This window comes from Papilio polytes, unplaced genomic scaffold, assembly GCF_000836215.1.
Source record: "Papilio polytes unplaced genomic scaffold, Ppol_1.0 DF824024.1, whole genome shotgun sequence".
Classification (NCBI taxonomy): domain Eukaryota; kingdom Metazoa; phylum Arthropoda; class Insecta; order Lepidoptera; family Papilionidae; genus Papilio; species Papilio polytes.
The window spans coordinates 713,217-741,171 of record NW_013525180.1 but is presented as its reverse complement, the minus strand read 5'-3'; the positions used below and the strand labels follow the sequence as shown (position 1 = coordinate 741,171).

General features: G+C 33.7%; 1 protein-coding gene across 1 annotated transcript in view; it reads right to left on the bottom strand.

Moving 5' to 3' along the window:
• The window catches only part of LOC106101086 (protein C-ets-2), a 122,849-nt gene that overhangs the window by 69,500 nt on the left and 25,394 nt on the right, over window positions 1-27,955 (bottom strand). The gene's annotated exons all lie outside the window — the stretch shown is intronic.

Here is a 27,955-nt window from a genome sequence, read left to right as displayed (position 1 = left end):
ATAATGATCTTTGTTATTAATATTTTTTATGAAATGTCTATTATAATATTTTTTTATCTTAATATGTAGATTTTAAAAGTTACTTTATCTATTTGGTACAAACTAAAATTTTTTATGATACATAAGTAAACGGCTTTTTAGCCTGTGTTTCAAAACTACTAGTTACTTCGATCACCGCTTTTATTTCACCAGAACCAAATGGAAAACTCTTGTGCATATGGACAAAAACAGTTATTTCCGAAAGCGTTTTAGATACGAACAACAATAAGCTATTTTAATAGTTTAATATTTATAGTCTTGGTTATAAGTCTGTCGTAATGATTATTATAAATAGCACTGATTTTTATTAAATTGCCATCTCTCAATATAGTTTTAGCGCTGCATACATCGATAATAACAGGTCGTAGGACACCGCGGCGCTGCAGGCGGCAGGAAGCGGCCGCCGGACGCGGCTATCTAGCTACCTTATCTATCTCGTTTCATTTAAAGCTTTGTCATACACTATCTCGCTCTAACTAAACACTCGATGTCCCTATCTCGCGTGCGGCACTTTGCATATCGCCATCCCTATCATCCCAGTACCATTCCATAGTGGATTGCGTAATGAGCGGTCGAATTTTTATTTTCCTACCGTTATACGTCATTACCCATCATCTGGGGTGAAATGAGTTGGACATCGGCTACTGTATGATAATGGCCATTATAGAGTTGCCTTATAATGATATTTTTTGTTTAGTAACTCACATTTTGTTACAATAATGCATTAGAAAGGCCAATATGCATTCTAATGAATGACGATTTTTTGGATCAGTAATGTTCCAACAACTGTAAAGAATGCCACGAGAATGTATTAGGGGAGCATAAGCAATTTAAATACTAAGAATTAATGTGAATTGAAGAAATCGTGAAAAGTGAATGAAGAAACTTTTACGTTTAAAGCAAAATTATCCGAGATTCAAAGGCAAGCCTCCCAAGATTTAGTAACAGGGCCTTTGTAAACGTGTTGTTAAGCTAAGTATACATTTAGTTGGTGAGGCAGGACCAGGTTCTGGTCCCGACTGGTCTTGCGAGAGCGACTAGAAATCATCTCCGCGTCCGGCCATTCCGCCAGTTGCTGCGTTTTAATTATTAATGAAACTGGCCGGCCGCGGCGCGGGAAAGCCGCACTACGGCCGGCTTCGCTTCCGCTCACGATGCTGCGCTTCATTCATAAAATCACACTCGAACACAAAACGTCCCAAGCTTAATATCCCAAACATAGCAAAGTCTACCTTATTCTAATGCAATAAGGCCACATTTTCATTGTCATTTTGAAAACTAATAACGTTCGAAAACGCGCGCATGCTCAAACAGAAATAGCCGTCGAAAAAAGTTGTAAGTACGAACGCGTTCAGACGAAAGTGGTCTTTCCTTGTACAGCGGAAAGTCGATTTCCGTTCGCGCCGGAATCCCCGGTGGCGACGTATAAGGTGCGAACGTTCTCGGTTGATTTACTCGGTCGTCGTGAATGGGATGCGTCGCAGCGGTGAGGTGCGAACATCTAGTAATGAAGTGAATGGAGTCGCCTCGCTGCCGCGGTCCCCTCGACCACTATCGAATGCTTATACGGTGTTGACATGCCGGTTGGGCGTTGGAAAAACTCGCCGGTATCGCGTTTCCACTTATAACTCGAGTATCTATTAAGGTATAGCTATGTTCGCTTGCACGCACCCAGTAATAACACACGTGTCTAAACTAGGACTTCTTTTTACATGATTCCTATTGCGATGGAACGTTTTAAGGAGTTTTTTACGATTATAATACAACTCCTTATTTGTATTTCTATCACGGGGTTTGGCGAAACGGCAACAACTATGCAGACAACCTGATTTTTCACTGCTGATATAAACATATATATCTATCCATGTAAGGAGAAGTGAGAAGAGTATTGTAACGCAATATAAATTTTACAACTGAACTTGTATTTTTTGTTGTAAAGGCTGAAAACGCATTTATTGCGAGAAATCTCTTTATTATTTCACAATAAAGATCGAGCGCAGTAAGTAATCGAGTAGCATATTCGCACATACGACTTTATACCTCGCAGCGCTACCGTAATTCCGCAGTACCTAAATCGTAAGGCTGTTTGCGCGTCCAATTACTTTTTTATCCGGTACATCGGCATACGTCAGACATGACCGGCGCATCCGAATTTCCCAGAAGCAATCGATGCTCCTTTGAACATCGAGAGCGTTTTCGTATCAACAAAAAGGTTTCGGTGCCACACTGTCTGCGATCACAAAGGGCGTTTTTTACACGTACCACCTTAGAAATGCAACTTGACCGTATCGCTAATTCCGCCTTTATTGCGAGACTCGTGTCGCCCAAAATTACCTGCCGCTATATCTGATATAATGATTTTTTTGTTCCAACATGGTTCACAATACCAAACCGGATATAGCCGGATTGTCCCTTCAATGGCCCAGTATAAAAAGCGTATTTACGATTATGCACGAGCGATTTGTCGTCACTCGATACGGCGCGGACGAAGCCGGGCTCGATTATTATATCGTGTTACACTGCCCACCATGGAGACCTCGCTTTTTCTAGTCATTAGAAAATGGTTGCATTTATTCGCTCGATAGCCCGAAGCGATTTCATTTAACATAGCATGAGGCTGTGTGTAACTTTTACAAAAGTTTAATTCAAAAACCTTTACAATAAAAGAACCTGTCTTAAGTAAATGTTTAAATTGATAATTAATTTAAAAAAAGCATATTTAATTTCTGTGACATTAATATGTTAATCCAGGCGGCACTTTTGATTTTTGATAAATTTGGTTCAGATGTAGCTTGTTAGTGTATCGTTTGACCTGAAAATGGTGATCAAAAGCGCCGATAAGGTCAAATGCAAAATACTTGAAAGGGAAATATATTATTGGGCTTAATTTCTTAATTACTCCTTAAATAGTTTCATTAAAATAGTTTGTATGGTTTTAATATTATTCATCTACAAACGAATTCACTATATGCAAACATTCTCAATGGTTATCATTTATTTTGTTTTTTATTTATGCAAAGGCATTACTTACTATTTTAACTGTAATCCAAAAGCTGTTAAAACATTAATAATCCTCATTTGTTTCAACAATTCAACACAATATGTCCTCGGAACATTCCGCGACATATCACCGCCCTCACTTTCGAGAAATGATCAATCATAACGCGCGGAGCGATTTTTCATGACGTTCACCGCCATCTTTGTTTTTATTTTGGCGCAAAATAAAACTTGATGCTTTCAGAAAGCGATAAAATAAGGTGAAACGACAGAGGCGTTGAAACAACGCGTCTCTCACCTGTTGTGATATTCTTGTTTTTAGTTGAATCTTTAAATAGACATGACTGAATCGAAGAAATAGATACACTACTACGATAAACTGTATTTTACTACTCCGTGTATACATGATTGTAGGATTTAAATAAATCATTTTTTCATTTCATTTCATTCATTTTTCACTACAAACTTCAACAAAGATGCACATTATATTGAACAATATTATGTGATAGTCAATTGTTTAAAAAGTTCTGTAACCTATGACTTTATGGGCGACAGATTCGAGCCGTTAGACCGTTGCTTAACTAATATAGAAATTAGATTCATAGCTTGCAAGATCGTCTCAAGCCTATATTCGAGGGCAGTAAAAGCAAACTACGGCATAGCTATCACATTTTTTAAGTAAAAAAATCAAGAAGTAGTGCAAATTGGATATTATTATTATAATAAGTATTATTAGAGTAGGATCAAAAAATTCAACAGGTTGTAATTTTTGATCAGCATTTCATGCATTCGAAATTAAAATAAGAATGGCGTTCATATCGCCGCACTTATTTGTATAACTACAGGAGATTACTCGGTGCGCGGGGTGTAATGATAGTCAATGAGGCATAACTTTTTCTCAGTATCTAGTTACTAATAGGGTTGTCACAAACAAAATAATAAAAACCAATGTGCTGTTAAATGTAATTTCGTTTGGACCATGCCTTGATACAAAAAAAACCTTAATATGATTACGGCAGTGGATTTCACAATTTTCAGCCATACATTTGTGATTTACATTTGTATATAAAATGTTAGAGATTGCTTTTTACTTGTAGCTCTAATTTTAATGTTTTGTATACATGATTATCGAAGTGGTTCTCATGATTATTTTACATTTTTCGATTATATTTTATATGAACTACCTTCTTCTTTATATTTCAAACAATCCATTCATACTTTCATCGGTCTTCTGTTATTGTAATGTCGCATTACATATTTATTGTTGACAGCCCCGAGCGTGAGGTTGGCGCTCGCCGGCCCGTTAGTGAATGAACCGTGCGTCCAGCGACCGGTTTGACCGTTCTAATGTGGATTCAGTTCAGAAGCACAGCCGGCGATGTTTATGCTTCAACTTAAGTGTTGCCTTGCATTTCTTTTAAGATATAAAACGAACACAACACCGCCGACACTCCGAACCTTGAAATTAATACGTCAAACGTATTATCGGAACTGAATTAATATTTCATGAGGCTTGTTTCGATTAGTTTACATTGACTTGTTTATATTGTTTTTTAATTGAACGAATTGATTTTAAATTAAAATCAAAGATATTTTTGAGAGCTGATGTTAGATTTATGGATGAATTTATTTACTTTTAAAATAAAAAGAGAAAAGCACTGACTAATAAGGTTGTAGCATAATATAATCAAATGCACAAGCAAGATATCTATGGAAAAGTATTCAATAAAATTTATAATTTCTATCTATTTCTGTGGATTACAATTCGTTAAATTTTCTAAAATAAAGTTTGATACATGTACAAATGACATCTAAGTATCTATCACCATTTGCGTGACGGTTGCGAGAATAAATTCGTAACTTCATCGAGAAAATTTGTATAAGATTTGTTAATGTACTTTAGGGACGCTACACAAACTTTTCGATGACGTTACAAAAACATTCTCACGAATATTCATGATATGCTCTTGCATTGCAATACATTTCACAATATATCTGAAATTAAACGGATGGAGAGGAGATAGATTTTTTACTGTCACACGCTTTTAAATTTGTGTACAGAGTACTATGTAACTTTTGTATATAATTACATACCGAATATGCATTCAACCCTGTATGTCCCCTAAAGATACGTAACTGTCTTCTGGAGGAAGAGGCGTGGTCGACCGGTACCCCATCCGGAGTTGATGTATCAATCTGAGCATAATGTGAACGCCTTTCCTTTTGTAATCTTACCCCCATTACCCGTTATATCTAGTGTATTAAATATTTATCAATTGTTATTGAAATTTACCAGTTTATAAAAGGGTTTTTTGCGTACCCTTGGTTTAGTCTAATAAGAATTTTTAAAGATGGTAAACTGGTTTTATGTATATAGTTTACCACATTCATATGGTTAATAATAATTTATGGGTTAGTTACCCTGATAGGTTATATTTGCTAATTCACTAAATCTTACTAATCTACTAATGTTATAAAGGCGGAAGTTTAGATGTATGGATGGATGTTTGTTAGAGTTTGTATCCCAAACTGATGTAAGGATCTCGATGAAATTTGGCAAACACGATGAGGATAGTCTGGAACACCACTAAGGCTAATTAGCTTAGTTTTTTTTTTTAATTCCGCGCGGACGGAGAGGGTGAAAGCTAGTAATACTAATATTATAAATGTAAAAGTTTACTTTAATGGGTGTTTGTTAGAGTTTGTAGTCTAAACTGCTGATCGGATTGCGGTGAAATTTAGTATAGATGTAGAAGATAATCTGAAAGAACACATAGGCTACTTTTATTTGTTTTAAATTCCAAGCGGACTGAGTCGCGGGCGAAAACTAGCAATTAAATTAATTAGGATGTATTTAAAAGTTTACTTAATTGTTAATTTAACTTATTTAATTATAAATATTATCAGTTAAGTCACACGATTTGTTAACAGTTCGTAATAACCAGTAATAATAAGTAGAAATATTAAACTATTTCCTAATTAAAAACTATTAAGAAGTCCGACGTTGAGAAGCGCGTGGTCGACTTCCGTGTAGTTATTTATGTCTGTTAACCCTTCACCGGCTATTAAAGGACTGTTGGGGTTAAATGAGACATTTTTCAAAGCTCCGTTGACACGCTTAATGAGATGACTATTTTCGGCGTTACAAAAAATAAGAGATAACAAACATTTGGTACTTGATAATTAAAAAATTGTCATATCAATCATAAATCTAAAGCCCGCATGACACTATCAGTTTATTTGAAGAGGCTAACTGAAACTAGGAACTGAGCAATTTAAAATTTTGCTAACACACGAAGTTTCAAAGTTTCAGTTCTAACGTTAAGTAAAAAAGGTGTGTTGCAGGCTTTACAAGTAACAGATTTGACGAGTGCATGTACGTATGCGTAAGTCACATAAATTGCTTTAGTAGATTGTGCGAATCAAAGAATATTTATCAGTCGTTTGATTAATTAAGATATGACGAAGCGTGATTTAAAAGTACTCCAGATGAGAAATTTTCTTCACAAAGAAATCTTGCGTTTACGATTTAATGACGTCATCGCTCACGATATGCAAACATTAACGATTGACATATGAATAATTTATATTTTATTAGGCCTAATTTAAGTCCCTTACTCCTTACCATCCTTTTCTCATAAGGAGAGTATGGGAAGGGGAAGTGGATTTGACCGTGGAGGAGATGCATAGGAAGGGGAAATATCCTCTATATGTGCGTCTCCTCCTCCGTCTTTTAAGGGTAGGCAACGCATCTGCAATTGCGGATGTCTGCAGCGTTCGCTTCGCCATTTTGGCGGATTCGGGTGGACGCTTGCTTATTTGCCACCTTATGTTATAAAAAAAAAATATTTAGCACTTATGGACAAAAAATATAATTTTAACGTCCATACTGGTATATTCTTCTTAGGAAGCTGCGTATCCAATAATATTGATAAAATAATGACCGGAACTCATCCCTAAAGCAGTTTCCTTAATTGCACCCTTTAACATAACATACTTAAAAGCTTATGTTGTTGCACTAATTAACATTTAACACGCGAATCAACTTTAAAAACCAATCGAATTATATAACGAAAACTAACACGGGAAATAATTAAGATAAGGGTTGTAAGTTATAAATATTTAAACCAAATTAGTAACGATAAAGAAAACAAACTAAATACAAAATACGAAATCTCAATATTAAAGTTAATATATGCAATCACACACTTCGATATATCCTTCCAAATAAAAGCGTGGGATTACACGGAACATTAAAATAAGATTTTTTTTTCGCACAATCAATGTACTTCGCACGCAATAAGATAAAGGTATTAACAAATTTTAAATTAACCATATCATATCTCACGTCAATGTCAGTTGCTTAAGATATGTATTTTAAATGAAATCATTTAGTTTGGAACCTTTGGAATTTTTTTAACATTTATACCTCGAAATGTCACTTGGTTGGACGGATGCTTCGCAAGTTTAAATGACTTATTTGTGTTAATGTTTTATATTTTTCCGTTATTATATTAATTACCAAGATTTCTTGTTTACATTTTTTTTAAGTAAAGCACCACAATCTTTATAAGCACGTCTTTTTAAGCATTAATTGGTTTTACAGTACAGTTTCACATAATAAAGGCATTTTTAATGTCATTACATTAGGCTCTAAATAAACAGTGTTAAGTTTGTTCTCTATATCAAATCTTTAAGACAGTGGAAATCAGAAACGTCGCAGCTCTAGCTTGCAGGAAACTGTCGCCGAGGCACTAATTCAAGCGGGCCGTAAGTCCCAGTTTATCTCCGTTGCCAACCCGTTTCGCATACCGTGGGAAACACGCCTACATACATAGTAATTCACCTTACTTCGTTTATAGGGTTGTTATGGCGCAAACACGATTTTATACTTTCACCTAAGCGCGTAAAACCATTCAAGCTTTGCCTTTTGATTTAACGAGCACAATTATACCTTATTACCTGATCGTTAACTGTAACGATGTTTCGTGTCGATTAAGACGTATATCAAATTCGTTATAAAATCATGAGTTTCGATAATTGAGTACCATGTGTGTTGTAAACGAAGGAAGTCAAGAACTTCGAAAAAATTACAGTATGTTTTCACTATTATCACTAGTATAAACGTATTTGTCTTTTTTATTCATTTTTTTATTGTTTTATACAAATACTTACTATGAAAATTTTCCAAATTTCCTTCTATACTAATATTATAAAGAGAAAACATTTAGGATTTTTCTATGTATTGAAAGAACTACAAAACTGCTAGGCCTATTTCAAAAATTCTTTGACCGAGTAATATAGGCTATATTTTTTATTGTTTTTTTTTAGTTTTTTTAGGTTAATAATAAACTAGAAATTATAGATCTATCTCGTAATAATTTCTTGTATTTCAATTTTGAAACATAATTAAAAAGTATAAAGTTGACAACCCTAGCTTTTATAGCCGACGGCGGCATCTCATTCATAGGTATATGAATGGATTGTGTTAACCTTTGAAACGCATGTGTGTGCATACGACCCGTGGCGAATGAATTTCGAGCTACCGTTACTGTGCACTCGGTAAGTAATTTACAAAAATAAATCATCTGTCCCAATACGTGGTCAACTTTTTTGTTACTACAATGTAATCAAATCTTTTTTAGGCTACAAGGTTTTTGAGCCGCTAGCGTCTTAAGTATAACCATATCAAATTGGAGATGTACGATATTTTATTTAAGTAATCAAACAGATTATTATATTACTAATTTTATAAATACGAAAGTTAAGATGGATGTATGTTTGCTAGAGTTTGTAGCGTAAACGGCTGAATGGATATCTTTATCTTAGATGTAGAGGAAAGTCTGGTAGAACACATATACTACTTACTTTTGTTTTAACTTCACATAGATGAATTCGCGGTTGAAAGCTAAAAAGAATATAGTAAAGTATTTTTTGTCCAAACTTATTATATTACACTTATTTGTCATAAAAATTATCTATTAATAACTACAACAAATTGCGGCCATCTTGTTAAACGTACACGATATTGGGTAAAAAGAAATAAAAAAATTTATATCCTGTGATGCACTAAAACAGCTAATAATTCTATTTTAGGTAAAACTTCACAACATACATCGTAAAATTAAAAAAAAGGACGTCGTTTAAAGTCGTATATTTTAGAGTTATTCATTAAGAGTGTTATATTTGTGTTGCAGCAAAACGCAAATAAATTTTGAGTGCATTACTGCGGTAGGGTGATGAATTACGTCCTCCCAGGCCGCGACGGCAACCCTTTCAATGCATCGGTACTGGTATAAAGTGGTAAATAAGTTATGTAGCTATCACAGGGTTGAAAATGTCTTAATTGAACGGAGACATTTCATTGTTGTATTGTGTTAACGTTTTTTTATGTAGAACTGTTACTCGCGACTTCGCCTGCGTGAAATTAAAATACATAGCCTATGTTACGCACTGGTAACATAGCTTTCTAATGGTGAAAGATTTTTTTGAAATCCAGTATTCTTTGAGTTATTTCAACATCACTTCATGAGTAGGTTCTCTACTTGAGATGATCTAAATTTTATTTTAGTTCCAAAGCATTTTCTTTATTTAAAAATGTGATTATTATTTTTTTGTTTCTGCCAGCCCTAGTTCGTTGCGACTCATAGACATAAATTTATTACCCACAGATCAATAGTATATTGTCTCGTTAAAAATGAATATTCCTTTCAAAGCTGCCAACATTGAGGCATTGTGGTTTAATATTGTCTCAATAATGTTAACATCCAAGCCACAAGCTTAATCTTAACCTCTTCTGCTTCTGTTTTAGGTATTTTATCTAGTAGATTAAAAACATTTTTTATTTAAATGGATAAGAAATTCATTTAGTTATCGGTATCTTAGATGTTAGGAACAAAACTACGAATAAAAAACCTAATCGATATCACTTAACGTGAATCGATTACTCGCATGAAGACTTTCTAATATCTTTTTTTATCGACATCAGCTACCGTCTTTATTATTACGTCTAAATGGAGTCGATAATTAAATCGGGAACAAATCATTAATGGACTGCACTAAAGCGAACTCTTTCAAACGCCGAGTTATAAGTTCTAAATGTTTAATATACATCTATCGGGTTCCTTAATTAATTGTAACAATACTATTGTTATAATATTATGAAGTTACCTCATCAATTACTTTATGGTTGGTAAAATTACAATATTTTGAAAGAATATAAAGCATTTTGCGTATGTCTAATTACCTACACACTTATTAAACGCTTGCTTTTGCTCGCGATAACTTCTAGTACTACCTAAAGTCTAGCAAGATCTAGCTTTTGAGTTTATTCCTTACATCTCTTAAATCTTTATAATTTTAGTATAGATATTTTTCTGCTTAAAAAAATATTATTTACTACATTAGGTGAAAAACATATACCCATTTTTGTATTTCAATTCTTGCGAATAATATTAAAACAGTTATTGTATAATATATTTGAATAGATGACCATTGAGTTAGAGAGGCATCGTTGCAGACGTGTCATTACTGGAGGCATTGACCTGACGATATAACATTTTGTACCGAGCCCGGACCACATACAATTGTGAACAAACAAATTGATACTCTCGTCGTATTAAGCCTGCGTCGCTTACAATGTATCTCGATTATTCGTATTGTGCATTTTACAGTAAGTTTCCACTACTAATACTTTTACTTGTAGAGACATAATAAAAAAGATTAACTTATGAAAAACTAGGCGCTATTTGAAGGAACCATAGCCTCTGAACCATGTCCTATCAGTCGTATAAGGATATAAAATCTCACACCTTTAGTTACCTCAAATTTCATCTTTAGTCATAAGGATTAAAGTTAAATTTTAAAAAAGTTATTAGCTAGGACAAAGGTCCATAACTATGACAGAGAAATCCTCAATTCCAAAATTTTAAAAGTTTTCTTGTATCTCCAGTTGATTTTAAATATTTTTTTTTATCTTATATTTTTAATGAGATATAACGAAATATGTTCATAGCACCTGTAGCCCTGAAGTGTATCAGAGATGCGTAAATCTCAGTCGGAGCATTGCTCTCTGGCGCGGTGGGAGGAGGCCTTGCCTCGGAACACCTGCCGCCCAAGTACCACGGACCTTTAGAAACAAGTACAACTTACTTGTATACTTACCTTAATTGTATACGAAATTAAACTTTGTCAACCATGCATATAGAATCCTTTTTGTAATGTTTTAGTTAACATTTATAACGTTCTTATAATTTGGAACCTATTCAACCTAGTCCGGGCACAAACCTTACTTCTAGATAATCTGTAACTGTGCAGCTAGCTTGTTAAGACGCAAGATTTGTATAGTACATTTTAAATGTTTTAAATGTTACGTTAATATTGTAAATGCGAAAGTTTAGATGGATGGACGTTTGTTAGAGTTTGTAGTCTAAACGGCTGAACGAATCTCAATGAAATTTGGTATATATGTATAGAATAGTCTGGAAGAACATATAGGCTACTCACTTTTGTTTTTTTTTAATTCCACGCGAACGGAGTCGTGGGCGAAAAAGCTACGTCTCTTTATAATCTATCGAAAGCACTAACATGTGTGTAACAAAAGAATCGAACTTGAAATATGGCCATTGAACACCAATTTCAATCTTTAACATATCTTTGCACTGCAGCATGTTATAGCTATCGCTTTAGGATTAATTCGATATCCAATTTGGGGCACTTTACAAAGGGACGGTATTCGCGATCTGTCGTTAACATAGACAAGCATTTATAACTGACTAATATATTCAAAAGATCTGACGATTATGGAACGTTTACGGTTGGCAATGGGCACAAATTGACTTGCCTACCTCATTATCTTCGCGCACAACTTAATAAATTATACCGTTGCCTGTCTTTAAGTTATTGTAAGCTACTGTTATACTCGATAAAAAAATAAGTAAATTAAAGTTGTATTCTTTGTGACATCCGGTGATTAGAGACTCGTACAACATCGAGCTTTCAATATATCTATCTATAGGATTTCAATATAGCTATCAAATAGGATTAAAAAACATAGGTTGCAAATCAACCTTTATGTTTTTAAAACCCCATCCATTCGTTTTTCGACGTTTTAATACAATGTGAGTGTTCAACACCTCAGTATCAACATCCAGCAATTGTTTTCTCTCTATATTTTGTTATTTATTACATCTCTAATTTGCGGAAAAAATAGAGCGTCATTTGTTTGCGTGTATATTCTAGGAAGGCTAACGCAACTCTACGTATCGGGTCCCGATTAGGCGGGACTCGAACCGCGGACCTCTTGTTCCCCGAACGCGGCGCCGACGCGTGCTCGCCCTTTGATCTTTACCGACAAAAGCGCCGCGACCTTATCTCGCGTGAGACCAATTTTTGTTCTAACAAGTGACAATAATGGTCTTTGTGGTTGATAAATATGGATTTTTTTACAAACTTCCCGTAACTTTATCATACAGCACACCTATTTGTTGCGGCTTTGTACAATTATGGTCTAAAAGAAAAGATGGAAACACTTTGAAAAATCTTAAATAATATCGTTACAAAAATAAAAAAAACGATCTTTTAAATATGAGAACCCTGTTTCTTAAGGTTTGTTCTTCAATATATAAATTTACTTTCAGTTGTTTTTTCCTAGCCAGTCTTGGCACTGCAAATACTATATTCCAGATGCAGATTTAGTATAATTCTATTGTTTGTGCCACTATGCACTTATATCTTATTCAACGACAATGCCGTATCGTTGACACGATTCTATACGACACAATAACTAGTGTATTCAGCCCTTAAACATTGGACATCGTTCACAACGTCCCACTCTCGATACAGAAGTTCTATTTTGACAGTGAGGATTTTGCGAGCTAGTCGGTAGCGACGGCAGATCTGGCTTCAGTTCGGGCAGCGGCTTGTTATTTAATTAGAGCCGCATTAATTTTGTAACAACAACTTCCGGCGCGGGGGCGAGTCTAGCCGCAAACGCTGCGTGCCTAGAGCGACGCGAATTGTTCTACATTGTACCTTGTTTCATGTTTTACTTCAATGTATTTGTATTTTAACTTCTTATTTATAGTTACTTGAAACGTTTTAACATACGGCCTTGTTACAAAACCGTTTATACACTACCGTTACTTTAAAAAGTGTTGCCATCTTTCTCAATTTCTTTGTTAAAATAGAGATAGCAATAAGTTCTAGTACAGTCAATTGTCTACAGACAAGTCATTTATTTAAAAATCCTTTAACATTTAAATATACATCTATTTCATTTCCGATTTTTCGCCATACGCCGATAAATTAAATTTTATTTATCATTCAATACAAAACAATTAAATAAACCTTTACCAATCACAGACATTTTAAATACTAAAGTGCATTCGCATAGACATATAGCGAAATAATTAACTGGCTGATTTCCTGCGTTCGAATCAAAATAAAGTCAGTTATACACGACTTTAATAGCATGATATAAAGTTGCATATACACTGGTGCCTCGACAAGGTCAGAGTGTGGCAACTGGCAGCTCACCTCATGCTCCTTTCCGCTCCAAAAACTACGCTTGTGTAAGTGTATGTCGGTGGCGTGACTCATTCGTTCAGAAGACACTTTATTCTGGTAAGAATGATGCAAATGGCAATACGACGTCCTGTCCACTATTTAAATAGTGATGTACGTTATGACACAAGGATTGGAAACGATCTTGCCTGTATGATTGCTTAAGAGTTCAGGTCCCTAAACAGTTAGGACAATGCGTAAAAACCAAGTACATTTTCTCTAGCTTACAATTACAGTGGTCTAACAATACGATATTCTTTATTGGACAAATCTGTTAACAATTCAGTAAGTCTATAGCCAATTCATCTTTTTAGATGATTTTCATTATCAAACCGATGACTTTCATAGCTTGCTTAGTACCTAAGAGGGCAACAAAGATGTCCGGTTTCTTTAACATAGTGAAGAGATTTGAATGTAACTATATAGACGTACAGTGAAGCAATAAAATGTTAGCGCAGACGCGGTTTTATTAGACAGAATATATTACTATAATCATAAACCATAAAATATGACAAGCTATCCGGAAATGCAGAAAGCAGTGGCAACGCGGCCGGACGTGCGCGCACGCAACTGGGTCAGTTTATTTCTGTTTCGGCGGGAACCTGACCGGAAGGGGCGCCATTGTGGATGCGCCGGGAAGCCCGGAAAAACACTCGCCGGATTTCTAGCTAATGAAATACAACACCAAGGAGAACGGTAGCCGTATATTGTGATGCCATGACCGCAAACTGCGACGTGCCAAACTTTAAAGAATAAGGTTCCCAATAAAGTTATTTATACAGTTACCTCTCGTATGACAGCCCTGAAGCTTCACCGGACAGTTTCTAGAAGTAAACTAACACTGACTTTTTGTGGGCTAATTCCGTTCGAATTTCTCGCAATGTAATTTGTACGTGAGGAAATGTATGTAACTATTCGATTTTAAATCGGTAAATGATTCAGTAAACAGGATATGCTGAAGTTCTCGAGTGAGGAATTGGATTTTTTAAGAATCATTCATTCACAGAATCCAATTACGAGTTTAATGGACGTTCGGTTTTGGAGTGAAATTAAAAGAGCACCGGTATGAGGGTGTGCGCACACTACATTGTATCGATGCGGGCGTTTGCAATAAACGTTACTCGCAAACAACTCCGAAAGGACTCTCAATTAGAATTAATTAAAGACAATTTAGCAATCCCAGAAAATAAATGGTCACTTGACAATAAACGAGATTTATTAATCGCTCGTGAGATTTAACTTCGGCGCGGTTTTATCTTTCGCCAGATGTTCTCACAAAGAAAAAAAATGGTAAATACTAAAGTGAGTCTTTGCTACTTATAAAACTTCTCTCGACTTATACGGATATATTCAAGCATATATTTATAACATCTCAAACTTTCGCTCGAGACTCCTGTGTTTTTCCAGACTATTCTCTACATCTATGCCAACTTTCATGGAGACCTGTTCAGTAGTTAAGGCTACAAACTCTAATAAGCATCCATTTATCTAATCTTTTGCATTTCTAATATTAGATAAGTAAGAAGTAAGATATTGGGTTCGTGGTATATTTAAGAAGCAGTATTAAGAATTCCAACTGAAAATCATGCATCTACTAATATACCTGACGTACGGACAAAGCTTAACAGAAATCAGAAGTCAACCTACCTATGCGGGCTAGCGTGAGTTATTTTTTACCCAAAAATTTATAACCTATTACACTATACACATAGATATCATAAAAGTATACAGTAGCTATACAGGATTTCCTTGTTAATAAATTCAAACAAAATCTTTATATAATTTTACAAAATAATGATTTTAACATACAAAATGCTAACACAAAAAGTTGATCAATAATAAAAGCTATATTTTTTTCTCACATTGATTTAAAGTATACAGTTATACGTTTAAAATAGAAACGTTAGTCATCCTTGAGGAAATGTGTATATCACAATTTGCATAATTACGTATAAAATATGTTAAATTTTTGCTAATAGCTAGAAGATGACCCTTGGCTGGCCGTTCGCTGTGTGAATTGGACTACGCACAACTTCTCAGCTCTTTTAACATCTAAATGAATATTAATAGAGTACTATTTACGTTATACAAAAGAAAGTCGTAGCATCAATGAAGATATTTTAATTTACGATAGTAAAATACAAATTACGACTTATATTACTACTAGTTTTGAAGCTACTCCGTCTGTGTGGAATAAAAAAAACACAAGTAAGTAGCCTGTGTTCTTCCAGACTATTCTCTATATCTATGCCAAATTTAGTTTTTTATTCATCAGTATTACATTTTAGTAAGATGGGTAATAATGTTTAACAATCAAATGTCATATCGGGCACATATGTTAAGGTTAACTTTTTGATGTTTCTAAATATAATTAAAATTGATATTGCAATAAAATTCAATGCAAAAGTTGACAACGCGAATGAAAAAAACCAGTGGCTAAAATTTCGTCACGGTTAAAAAATGAGAAGTTAATGATATATTAGTTGATCTTTTTGTTAAAAAGGGCCACAGTTCCACGAAGTCTGCCACAAAGGGATCATTTTTGTCATCAGCACAGATACGGTAAAGTGTCGGAGAGCACGCGATCCGCGAGTTACTGGTCACACAAGTATTTTTGGCGAATATCGACATAATTAAATTCGAATTGACTTTAAAATACAATCGAATTGGATTTACTGTTATACGATTGACTGTATTGGAATTGGGATTGAAACTTATAAGAATCATAATAGAATTTACGTCGAGCAAGCATCGACTCGCCTTTTAACATTTACTTCAATATCGGATTCGCATCGATCGGTATCTGTTTTCGAATATCAGTTACGCAATATATTTTATTTTCATTACACTCCAGAATTAATTAGACCCTCAACTTTTTTTTTTCGTTTCGTATTAAAACAATTCAATTAGCGAAATACAGTTTCCTCTAACCTATTATTTGTAGTAAAATCGTAACGAATCATGAATGAATCATTGTCACCATCGTTTTGGTTCGCGATCTCCCTGACTGAAGTTCCTGTCTTTGTTTTCTACGAAATATGGACATCCGTCGACACAATTTCCTTGTAATAGATGTTGTTAATAAAACGAGTTTTTAGAATGTATTATTTAAAGATTTCTATTATAAAATTACAGGCGTTTTAAAAAAAGTCGTTGCTATTTTTTTATATAAGGCGTTTCTCGAGACATCTAAATATAAATGTAAAATTGCGTTAAGATGATTACATATACCAACAACAAATATTTATAGATACACAAAATAATGTATAGGAAATATGAGATCGCTGCGAAGTGTCAGATTTCTTCATTATCGATTAGTGTAAAGTAGATTACTCAAGTTACGTACAAACAAAAAATACAATTAAACATCGTTAATGGCCGGAGTCTTCAATAGGTAATTAACTCTAACATAGAGTTTAGCACTTGACCGGACAACAATTCATAATTTTAAGTGCTTTGCTCCACATAGGTCCAATTATTTCTGTTTTGATTTCGTAATATGTACAATTTATTAATGTTCTATTGCTTAAATTGATTATTTGTGTTGTCCTTTTATTACTTTCAATGTAATATACATGTAACCGCGGCACCGAACTTGTTTTTAATAGATTATCTATATTTTCCATTTATTAATTCAATATTTGACGTCATTCATCAAAATTAATTTAAACGACGTAGTTTTTGCGCAATATACACATCCTGGCAAACATATCCGTTGCAGTAAAATTAATTCTAGATATATTATCTAATAAAACTACCGATTTTAATGGCTTTTTATACATAATCGATAAAACAAAAATGATAATGTGCTTACTACGCAAAATCTGGCTTACTGACATTAAAATTATAGAAGTTAAAGTGATTTATAGGAAAACAACTACAAAAATTAATAGAAATATAATATTTTTATTAATAACCAAGCCTTTTTGATTATACAAAAAGGTGGCAAACGAGCAAGCGGCCACCTAAATCCGCCAAAATGGCGATGCGACCGCTGCCCATAAACATCCGCAATTGCAGATGCGTTGCCTACCCTAAATCGACGAAGGAGGAGAAGCACATAAAGAGGATATTTCCCTATCCTATGCGTCTCCTCCACCGTTAAATCCACTTTCCCATCCATCCTTCTCTTTAAAAAAATGTGTGGTCGTGGTATTACACAGGGCGAGCCGACCCATTCGTGCGAAGATGTTAATGCGGGCTCTACCACTGTTCTACTAATAAATCTGAAGATAACTAGATAGTAAACAATTACACATAGATCAGTCAAAACCAGAGGGATCGGACATCCAAATACTGAACAAATACTACAAGATTGATTAAAAAATATTCTTAAACAATGAGTATTCTTACAAATTGAGAAAGTACATATAAAAAGCGTAAGCTTCAATAAATCAGAGAGTTTATTTTAAGATTCACTTGCATATTATTGACGCGATCTTTATTTTCCTAATCATTATAAAAGGTTCATGTCAATAGTGAAGTGTGGAACATATCTTTGTGTACGTCGGAGCAAACGCCCCACGACACGCCTCCGGCTATTTGCTGCTCCGAATTGCCTCACTGACACTGTCTGCATTAACCGCACGAATTATTACTTACCTATTAAAGCTTAGAAATAAATTCGTTTTGGTGCTGATTATAAATTATACGGTTGTAAATCTACGCTACACCAGAAATATCGAAGAAAATCGCTTAAAGCCATTTGTGTTTATTACGTAAGATAACTTGTTCTTTGTTTACCTAAGAACGATTGAGAAATAAGCGACCGTTTCAGACGTCTAAACCTGTAAGAGGTATGTTGGTTAATCGATTAGTTCTGTCAGAATTGTAAATTCTTTTGGTTTGTAAAAACTATATACGGCATAAAGTTCATAGTGAGTTATTGTAATCTACTTTAATTCCTTGTTTAACTCATGTAAATTGTTAGTCGCAAGTCATAAACCACGTTCTTGTTAGAAATTTTTCTGACGTTTTCCTATGCAAGAGTATACAATTACAAACAAATTAATATTGCATTTATTCTTATAACTACAGTTTAAAAACCAAAACATTGTAATTATTAATTGACTTTCTAGTTGATCGAGCAATATTCTAACAAACTTTCCCGTCAGTGCGATGCACTCAACGGTAAAGAGGTGAACTTCATTAGACAACATCAAAGGACAAAAATTGCCTCCTCTCTGGCGGACGAATCTAATTTTTGTGGCAAGTTTTATTGAACCTCCTTCCCCCTTGCCGCGCCTAACTCACTTACCGGCCCAGAGCTTTTTAAAAGTTGCTTAATTACAAGTTTGTTTGCGCTGCTTAATTAATTTACAGCCAGCGGCGGCAAAGAAACTCCATTACGTTTTCACTCCGAGATTTATATGTCTTTTATCTTGTGAATATTAAATTTGACGGATGGCTTTTTTTTGTTGCTCTACAATTTATTGGTTTTGTTTACGAGATCGGATATCTTATAGTGGCCGACGATAAACAAAACATAAACAAGATTTGACGTCTTGCAATATAGATAAGATTTAAAAATAATTGAATCTAGAATTTAAACATCTCTGCACTATTGGAGAATAGACCATATTCCGCTAATATTGGCCAGAAACACAAGCACGTAAGTTTTTACACTTATAGACTTTTTTCACTAGTACCTTCTGTTCTAATATTCTTTAAGAGACTCTACAGTAACATTTATTTTAAATGTGCAAATCTTGTCTCTAGTTTTAGATAATTATCGACAAGATGCTGGAAAAGCGGAACTTTCTCAATAACGGGCGTCAGTGCGTGTGTGTGCACACACCTGTGCTGCGAGGTTCAGGATCAGTGGCCGCCGCGCACCTGCCGCTGTTCCCACGCCTCGCCGTCCCCCGCACCGCCGCCCCCGCCCCCGAGCCCGTGACGTCACTCCTTCCCCTCAAATGGACTTTGTTTTTTAAAACAAGATGTTCATCAGATACAATTTGTTTGTCTCAAGATAGTTAAGTTTATCGTGTTTGTGGTACTTAATTGATATCGATGTCTTTTGTCTTTTTACAACAGATGAGTTTTAAAGGTTTATAGAATCTTCGGCAGAAACAGAGGTATTGAAAGAAAGAAATAAACAGCAAAAAATGAGTTATAGAAGTACAATGTCGTTTCCAAAATAATTATTTTCCTATTCTTTTTTGTTTTCATTAATTAGTAGCATTTATAACAAGGTACTCCAAACTCCATTAAAAATGTACTCTACTAAAGTATACTATGAAATATTGAATTAATTTAATTGTAAATATTTATAAAAAAAAAAACATTAATAATAAGGCTCCTTGTCTACGTACTATTTATATAATACCTACCTATTAAAAATATTCGGAATAAACTTTTACTACGTTTTACTTTTTATTAAAACCACTTAGATTTTAAAAATTAAAAAAGCGCCATCTATGTTAAAATTGAATCATTCGAGCGAATACTAACCGCCATCTAGCGTAAGTTGCGTATACTTATATAAAACCAGTGCACGTTTCACGAGGTGCTCAAAAGTAGTAATAGATGGCGCTAGTTACACCGGCGCACGCGCACAGTATTTGATACTAATTTTATTTAATCAAACAGACACGCGTCATTTTAATACCAAAAGATTTTACAAGCTTATTATTCTATTTGCAATAAATATCAGATACATACAATTTACAAAATTCAAATTAATCAACAAGTTATCGAGCATTTTCAAAGTCTAACGGTTACAATTTATGAGATTTAAGGTGCGATTGTATAATTACGTTGTTTATTTATGATTTCTATTTTTAACCACTTGTAATAATACATTTGTAACTAAGTGCAGAAGCGTCTTCGAAAGTGCGGGCAGTCATTTGCCGCCGCGAGTTGGCAGGCTCACAAACGTCTTTTGAGTATCATAACGAGTCGGGAACAAATTTATTACGACCATAAATCATATTTAAGACTCGAACTTTAGAATAAACGTACGGATTTATTGCACACATGTAGGCAGAAAACGAAGCGTGTATCACAAACAATGTTCGCATTGCAAAGATTAATCGTTTTACTTGTCAAACATAATTAATAATTTGAAATAAAAAATAAAGTTCACATCAAATTTACGCCTTAGAAAAAATCGAAACATTTAATTGAAATAAAAATCAACAATCACTTATTTACTGTGAATCGAAAACAATATCGTTGGTTTCATGAATGTTTTAAGAATTCCGTATTTGTCTATGGCCACCCATAACTATTAAAATACCCTTGCTATCCGTTGAAAAGGGATGGAGCACTGACAAGTTTATAAAATATGATTTTTATACGTGCCCAAGAATAATGGTTATAGCATCAAAGATACAATTAGTATGCAAAGAGTGTATCATTCAAGCAGAGGTGACGAAGTGGTCATTTAGATGCGCGCTAGCGTGTACGCACGCAGCGCGAATACAACCACACTTTAACACGATTAAATTGTTGTCAAATTAATAAAATCCACACTTTAAAAAAATATTTACCTGCCGCTTGCCACGCGATTTATTCAAATTGGGACTTTTAAATTCTTAGGACATAATGTTTAACAGTTTATTATCTACATTTACCATAGAGTATTAAAGAAAATATAGCTGTTTTTGGATGTAGATTACTATGCATCGATTAGGTTTGTATGGTGATTCATTTTAATAAATGTTTCTTACATCTTGATACCTTAAAGAAGTGATCCTTCTTTCACTAGAGTTAAAAATTATTTTAAAACCATTTTTATATTACCAGCAAATAATGTAACTGTAAAATAAATATGTAAAAGAGCCTTGTCTTCAGTACAGAGTCGTAATAATTTACTTTAACAAGATATCATCGACCTTTGATTGACCACTAATCGTAAAAATCTGTAAGTTAAATTAGATTTTAACGTTCGCAAGATCAACTGGAAACAAGTTTTTATTTCATTCATGCTTGGACTCGAAAGTAATAAAAAATACTTGTTTTACGAACATTTATTATTATTACAAATTGTGCTTTAATTCTGTTCTTACTGTTACCGACCTTTATATAAAAAATACCAGATAATACCAGAGATACCAAAATACCAGAAACACATATTCAATGCATCTTATTTAGTGTATATTAACTGAATGTCAACTTCAATTTAATAGAGTCCTTCTATAATGTAAATAAACAAGTACCAAGAACATATTCTACAAAAAAATATATCCTACTAAATTTCGCCCGCGACTCCGTCCGCGTGGAATGAAAAAAAACAAAAGTGAATAGCCTATGTATGTGTTCTTCCAGACTATCCTCTACATCTATGCCAAATTTCATCAAAATCCGTTCGGACGGTTAGGCTACAAACTCTAACAAACATCCATCCATCCATCCATCTAAACTTTCACATTTATAATATTAGTAAGATAAGATAGATCAATTTAATCGCTACATACGTATGTTAAAATTGTTATTACCACTAAAAATAGTGAATTGAAAAATCCTTACTAAAATATCATAAATGTATCACTTATTAAATATCCTTTTCTGAGAAACTTGAACAAAATCATTAAAAAGAGCTAGTTCATATTTAAACATAATGTGAATAAATTAACTCATCAATTCCAACGATATATTCAATTTAATAAAGGAAATAACAGACAAATCAAAAACAGAGATAACAAACGAAAATAGGTGTTTTTTGTGGTCATGTAGCTATTACTTTGTCTAGAAATACCGCAAGAACGGGACCTAATCCACCCATCACCTGTTCTAATATAGCAAGGCAATATTTCTATTAATTTGTGATGGGTTTATTCGCCTTGGTGACGCCCATTCAATATACGAAGTCGTGGCCTTGCATTGTTAATGGTTAGACGATTGAGTTTCTTATATTATACAACTATTCTTACCCAGACTTTGTTTGACGTTTTAAGTACAAAGTAGATTTCAAATGCATGTGATCTTTTCGAGTAAAAGATAATTAAATGTGAGGAACAAAGGTCGATAACATCGGTGAATATGAAATGGCCATAAAAATAACATTACATTTTTTTACATATAATTTTTAAAATTCGAATAAGGATTACTTTGCCTGACCTTACTAATATGCTTCTGGGTACATTTTCTATTTTCTATTCTTATTATAAAAACACAGAAAAGAATTGTTTTTGCCACGATATTGGCAATAACCAACGGTAACAACAAACCTTTAGTAAAGTTATGTCTTCAACAATTACATTTATTTTGATTTAAAACGCGATGACTATTTATATTCAGATATTAAAAGAGACAGGAAAATAGTTCTTCAACACGCGATAAAGAAAAGTTGATTAATCAATGGAATTGTTTAAAAGTGTTGAATGAAGTGAAGAAAACCTGTTATCGTTCATTCAATGCTTCGTACCGCCCACTCATATGGAATTTTTGTTACTTAAACATCACTATAAAAAGAGATAACATATTTTTATTTTATTAAAACTATTACGCTAATGTCATTCATCAATTTTTATGTCGTTTGGCATAAAACAATAATGTTATTAAAAAGTCGACAGCTTCTTTGACTGTCTTCTATTTATTAAAGTTGATGCTTTGGAGATATTTGAATACTGTAAAGGCACAATCTTTGAAGCAAAAGCTTGCCTAAAGATTCTGTATTATTTACCAACTTAAGTTGTTTAAAATAAATGTTAAAATATACTTGGTTGATATATAACGCAATAAAACATATATAAATCAAGTTTAAAAGGCATGTCATTTTTGAAATACGATCGTGTTATCGTCCATTGGCAAAGAACGGGTCACAAGTGTAATCGAGCAACATGTCTGCCGACCGATCGGCCGTAGGTACCAGGCTAGCATAACTAGTGTGGAGCTTTCATTCAGGCCGCTTTATGAATGAAGCTTCGTGCGTCGGACGTTAACACCGGCCAGTGTTGCACGTGTTTATTTGAGTCAACACGTTAGGCCGTTCATGAGAATTCTCTTGTGTCAACACATAAGCTTGCCTACAGAAATAGCTTCGCGGCTTTGTTTTCGCACTAGTATTAATAAAATCGTTTATGTGAGAGAGTTTTGCTTCCAACTTCTGTTGCTCTTGTACAAAACGACTTATTTCTCAGACGTATGTACATAATTTGAAAGACTTGTTGTACTGTCTCGTAATGAACGCTAAAATATTTAGTAAACACACGCAGATTTATTTGAACTTCAACAAATCTATCGAATTCAGAAATTTATTTTCAAACTTTCGTTTCTCGCACAACTTATTGTTAAAATTTACGCGTCCAAAAATAGGAAGTGACGCATTCTGCGTACATCGGTTGCGTAAGTGACGTAATACTAATGACAGGAAATAGCACGATCTTGTTTGAAAGCAAATAATTTGTAGTCGAAAAAACAAACTACTATCGGTGTATGTTTACCACTTTTAAAAGGTTTTTATACTAAAAATCTAAGGTCGAGTAAATAACATAATAAAAGAACTATAATATACCTACATTGATCTAAATATCATATACATAGATGTATTATGAAATGATACTAATGTTATAAATGCGAAAGTTTAGATGGATGGATGTTTGTCAGAGTTTGTAACCTAAAAGACTGAAACTAAACGGATTTTGATTAAATTTTGCAGAGATGTAGAGGATAGCCTAGAAGAACACATAGGCTACTCACTTTTTTTAATTCGCTATAGCAAGTAATATTATAAATGCGAAAGTTTAGGATGGATGCTTGTCACAGCTAACAGCATAAATAGCTAAACGGATTTCTATGTAATTTGGCATAAATGTAGAGCACAGTCTGGAAGAATAAATAGGCTACTGTTGTTTTTTTTTTCACGCGGATGGAATCGCAGGCGAAAGCAATTACTACATAAAAGTGAAGTACTCAATAAGGTCATGAAATTGTCAACGCGTTTGCGAGTTCGAAACTTAACCAAAGCCATAACATGTGTGGGGCAGTTTATAAAATAAAACTACCCGTCATGCCAATCAATACTGTATTGTAAAATTATTTAGATAAAGTTTAAAATAAGTCATTGATAATTTAAACGTGACATATGAAACTGTCTTTCCACTTGGCCGAGCGTAAAAAATACTCTTACACGCACTCCCAGATAGTATTACTGAGATAGAGGTGATGTATTAAATGAACACGATTAACTAACAAGGAATTTTAATTAAAAAAAAAAACCTTAAATTTCAAAAAATATTACTGATTATTCGCAATGCTCAACATTTGGATAAATTACGAATTATTATTATTATAAAATTTAAACGTTTATTTCATTGAGAAATTCACGACTATCATATTTACAAACAAGCCGTTAATTTGTAAATGTTTACAAGTTAAAGTTAAAACATGACTAGTATCAAAGTGAAATATACACAAAATGTTTGAGGCGCGTAGTTTCTGCAACATCCCGTGCAGCGATCAACACGCGGGGGAAGTGGATACCGCAACATCCTCTTGGGTATCGAATGCGGGGACAGCTACCATCACTTTTTTTAATTCTTAATACTGGCCACTTGTGTGCTCTAAAAAGGTTTCTTATCCCTTTCTCCACCATAACCCTACGTCTAATTTTACACTAATCATTTAAACTGTAATTCTATTTACAAAATGTTTCACATAGACTAGACATTTTATTTTCTTATTTTTAACTATTTGTTGCTTTCGACTTTGTCCTCAAGAAATAAAAAATAATCACAAACCCTATGATCAGTGATAACTTAGCTTTTTATTGGTAAAGGAATATTTAAAACCGGCCCTTAATTTTAAAAAAATATAAACTTTCCTATTATGAATATATAACATACATGAATAACATTATATTTTTTTATCTATAGAAAAAATATGCAAATCATAACATTGTTGCAGATGAAAATAATCAAGTATGTATAAGTAATAAGAAAATAACCTAGTTTAAATACGAGCTTCAAAAATGTAGTTATTTTATCAGAGAGTCTAGTTGCATTGGCGTCAGATGTCTGATGTACACAGAGTATTGTGTACAGAGTGAGTCATGAGTCAGAGGCGACAGCGAGATAGAGCGAACAAATTGGTCGCGTCGCTCCCGTTCTCCGCATTGATATGATAATGTCGCTACTGGATTTTGACTTTCGTTGTGTATAAATAAATTTAAATTGAAACTGTAACATTCACATTGTTATTTATAAGAACAAAGTATTTAAATATAAATCAAATGACATTTCTATGCTTCTAAAGTATTGTAAATATTGGACGTAATGAGACGAATTTCCAAGAACATTGCAAACTTTTTTTAGAAGGAAAAAATTGTGTGTTTTATTTTATAATTTTGTTGTTTTCATTAACTTATCTATAAACACAAAACAACGCGTATGCAAATAAATTCCGTTAATAACTTAAAAGACTGCAATTACAAAACGCAGTACACCGTGTCCAGATTCGTTCGTAACGCGGTCATGTTGCATTCATTCATTCGTTCATTCGTTCTCATTCCATTCAAGTTTCATTCAGCTCTTGCTTTTGTTTCGCGGCAATTAAACCGCAGAGCGAAATGTATGTATTTATTCGTAACACACTTGTAAATGATAAGTACATTTTGTACACGCATTTTTAATAAAAATAAACAAGTCATATTTACATGGTACAAAACTTGCTCCATCGCAATACACTGAAGTTAAGATAAGGCACGAAAGCGACTAAGAATAAAAGACAATTTCCTGACCACATCAGGTATTGACATATTATCTTTTCAAAGAATTCGAAGAATTATGACTGACTAATTTTATTGGTAAGAAATTTTACAAAGTTAACAAAAATATATTTTTTTAATGCGGCAAATTATTAATTTAACGACTTATTTTTAAAATTCATTAAGGATTTTTCTGTATTTTTTTAAATTAAAACAACAACGCATTGACTTTATACTAGTTAATTAAGTTATTTCAAATGATTATAGCCCATACATGTATCACTTTCAACAAGTAAACATCACGTATCGTCAATACATAATAAATGGTTGTTCCCACGTTATAACGTGTACATAAAGAGAGATGAAACAATAGGCCCGTATGCGGCCCACCCTGACACTGGCACGAACGTTAACCTCGGCTGTAGAATAAAATAATTAGACTCTGATCATCTGGAATGCATCTAACGCATTTTCATAGAAAGCTGCATATTTACGATAGGGCTGTCAAAATTTAATACACTTAGGCGCAAAGACAGCGGAAAAAAGGCGACCAGTGAGCTCTTGTCAACCCCTATTATCTGTCAATAATTGAATACAACCAACTATATGATGAAAAACAAAAGAATGTTCAACAGATAATGTGTTCAACAGTTAACAATCGAGCTTGCTATGTCCTCGGTTGAGATTTATTCATTTAAACATGTTTGTACATCAGCGAATAAACATCTAAATTAATCGATGCCAACGAAGTTTATTCACTTGTTTTTGCGTAATGTTATTTCATTAGTTTCTGCGAGATTTCTCGAGAGTTATAAATGTCACCGCTCCGCCCAACACTCAAGCTTTTTTCGCACGAAACACGTATGCGATTTCTAGCGAAGCCAACAGATAAAACCTCTTTTTATCATTTGAATAATACTGGCTGAATAGGTTTTTTTTTAATGAAAAAGTATTGTAAGTACCTAATATAAATTGTTGACTAGCACTCTGAATTGCTTTTGGTAAGTTTTCTTGCGAAATTCGACAACACAAACAGACATAAGCCGTAAATAGTTTTGTTTGTTAAAAAAATTTTGGTAGTATTAGTGACGTGCGATATAATATGTTTTCCGTTGAGCATAATCAATACAGTAACAAATTGAAACAAAATCTAAAATGTATGTAATTTAGGTTACGTCGCAACGCTCCTGCCTGAAACTGCAGCGCGTAACAAGGATGCGCCGTATTATCCTATTCGGACTTCACCTATTTGCTAATCATTGAGTACTAGTACCGAACTAAACAACGAACTATAAATTCCATAAATATCTACACATACTTTGCAAGTGATTTTTTATCACGTAATTCTACGAAAGCATCCAGTATACTATGACCGTGTATGACACGTTCATAAAAATATTTTGTCCCTATCTATTACTTTGAAACAAACAGAGAGATATGTATTTGTAGTGTTGTGTGTAAGTGTAGTTAACTCTGCAATGTTTTAAAGTTGAAGTATTTTAAAAAAATGTCGTGGAAGAGATCGATTTGATGAACTAATCTAGACAATTGGGTCTAGAATTGATAACACCTTGGAAGTGTCATAAGGTGTGATGTCTTTATTGGGTGTGACATGGCCTTCAGCATGGTAGCTAATAACAGGATGGAAATCCGCATCCGACAGTTTATCTCAATCTCAACAACAGTACTCTACAATTTTGATAAAAT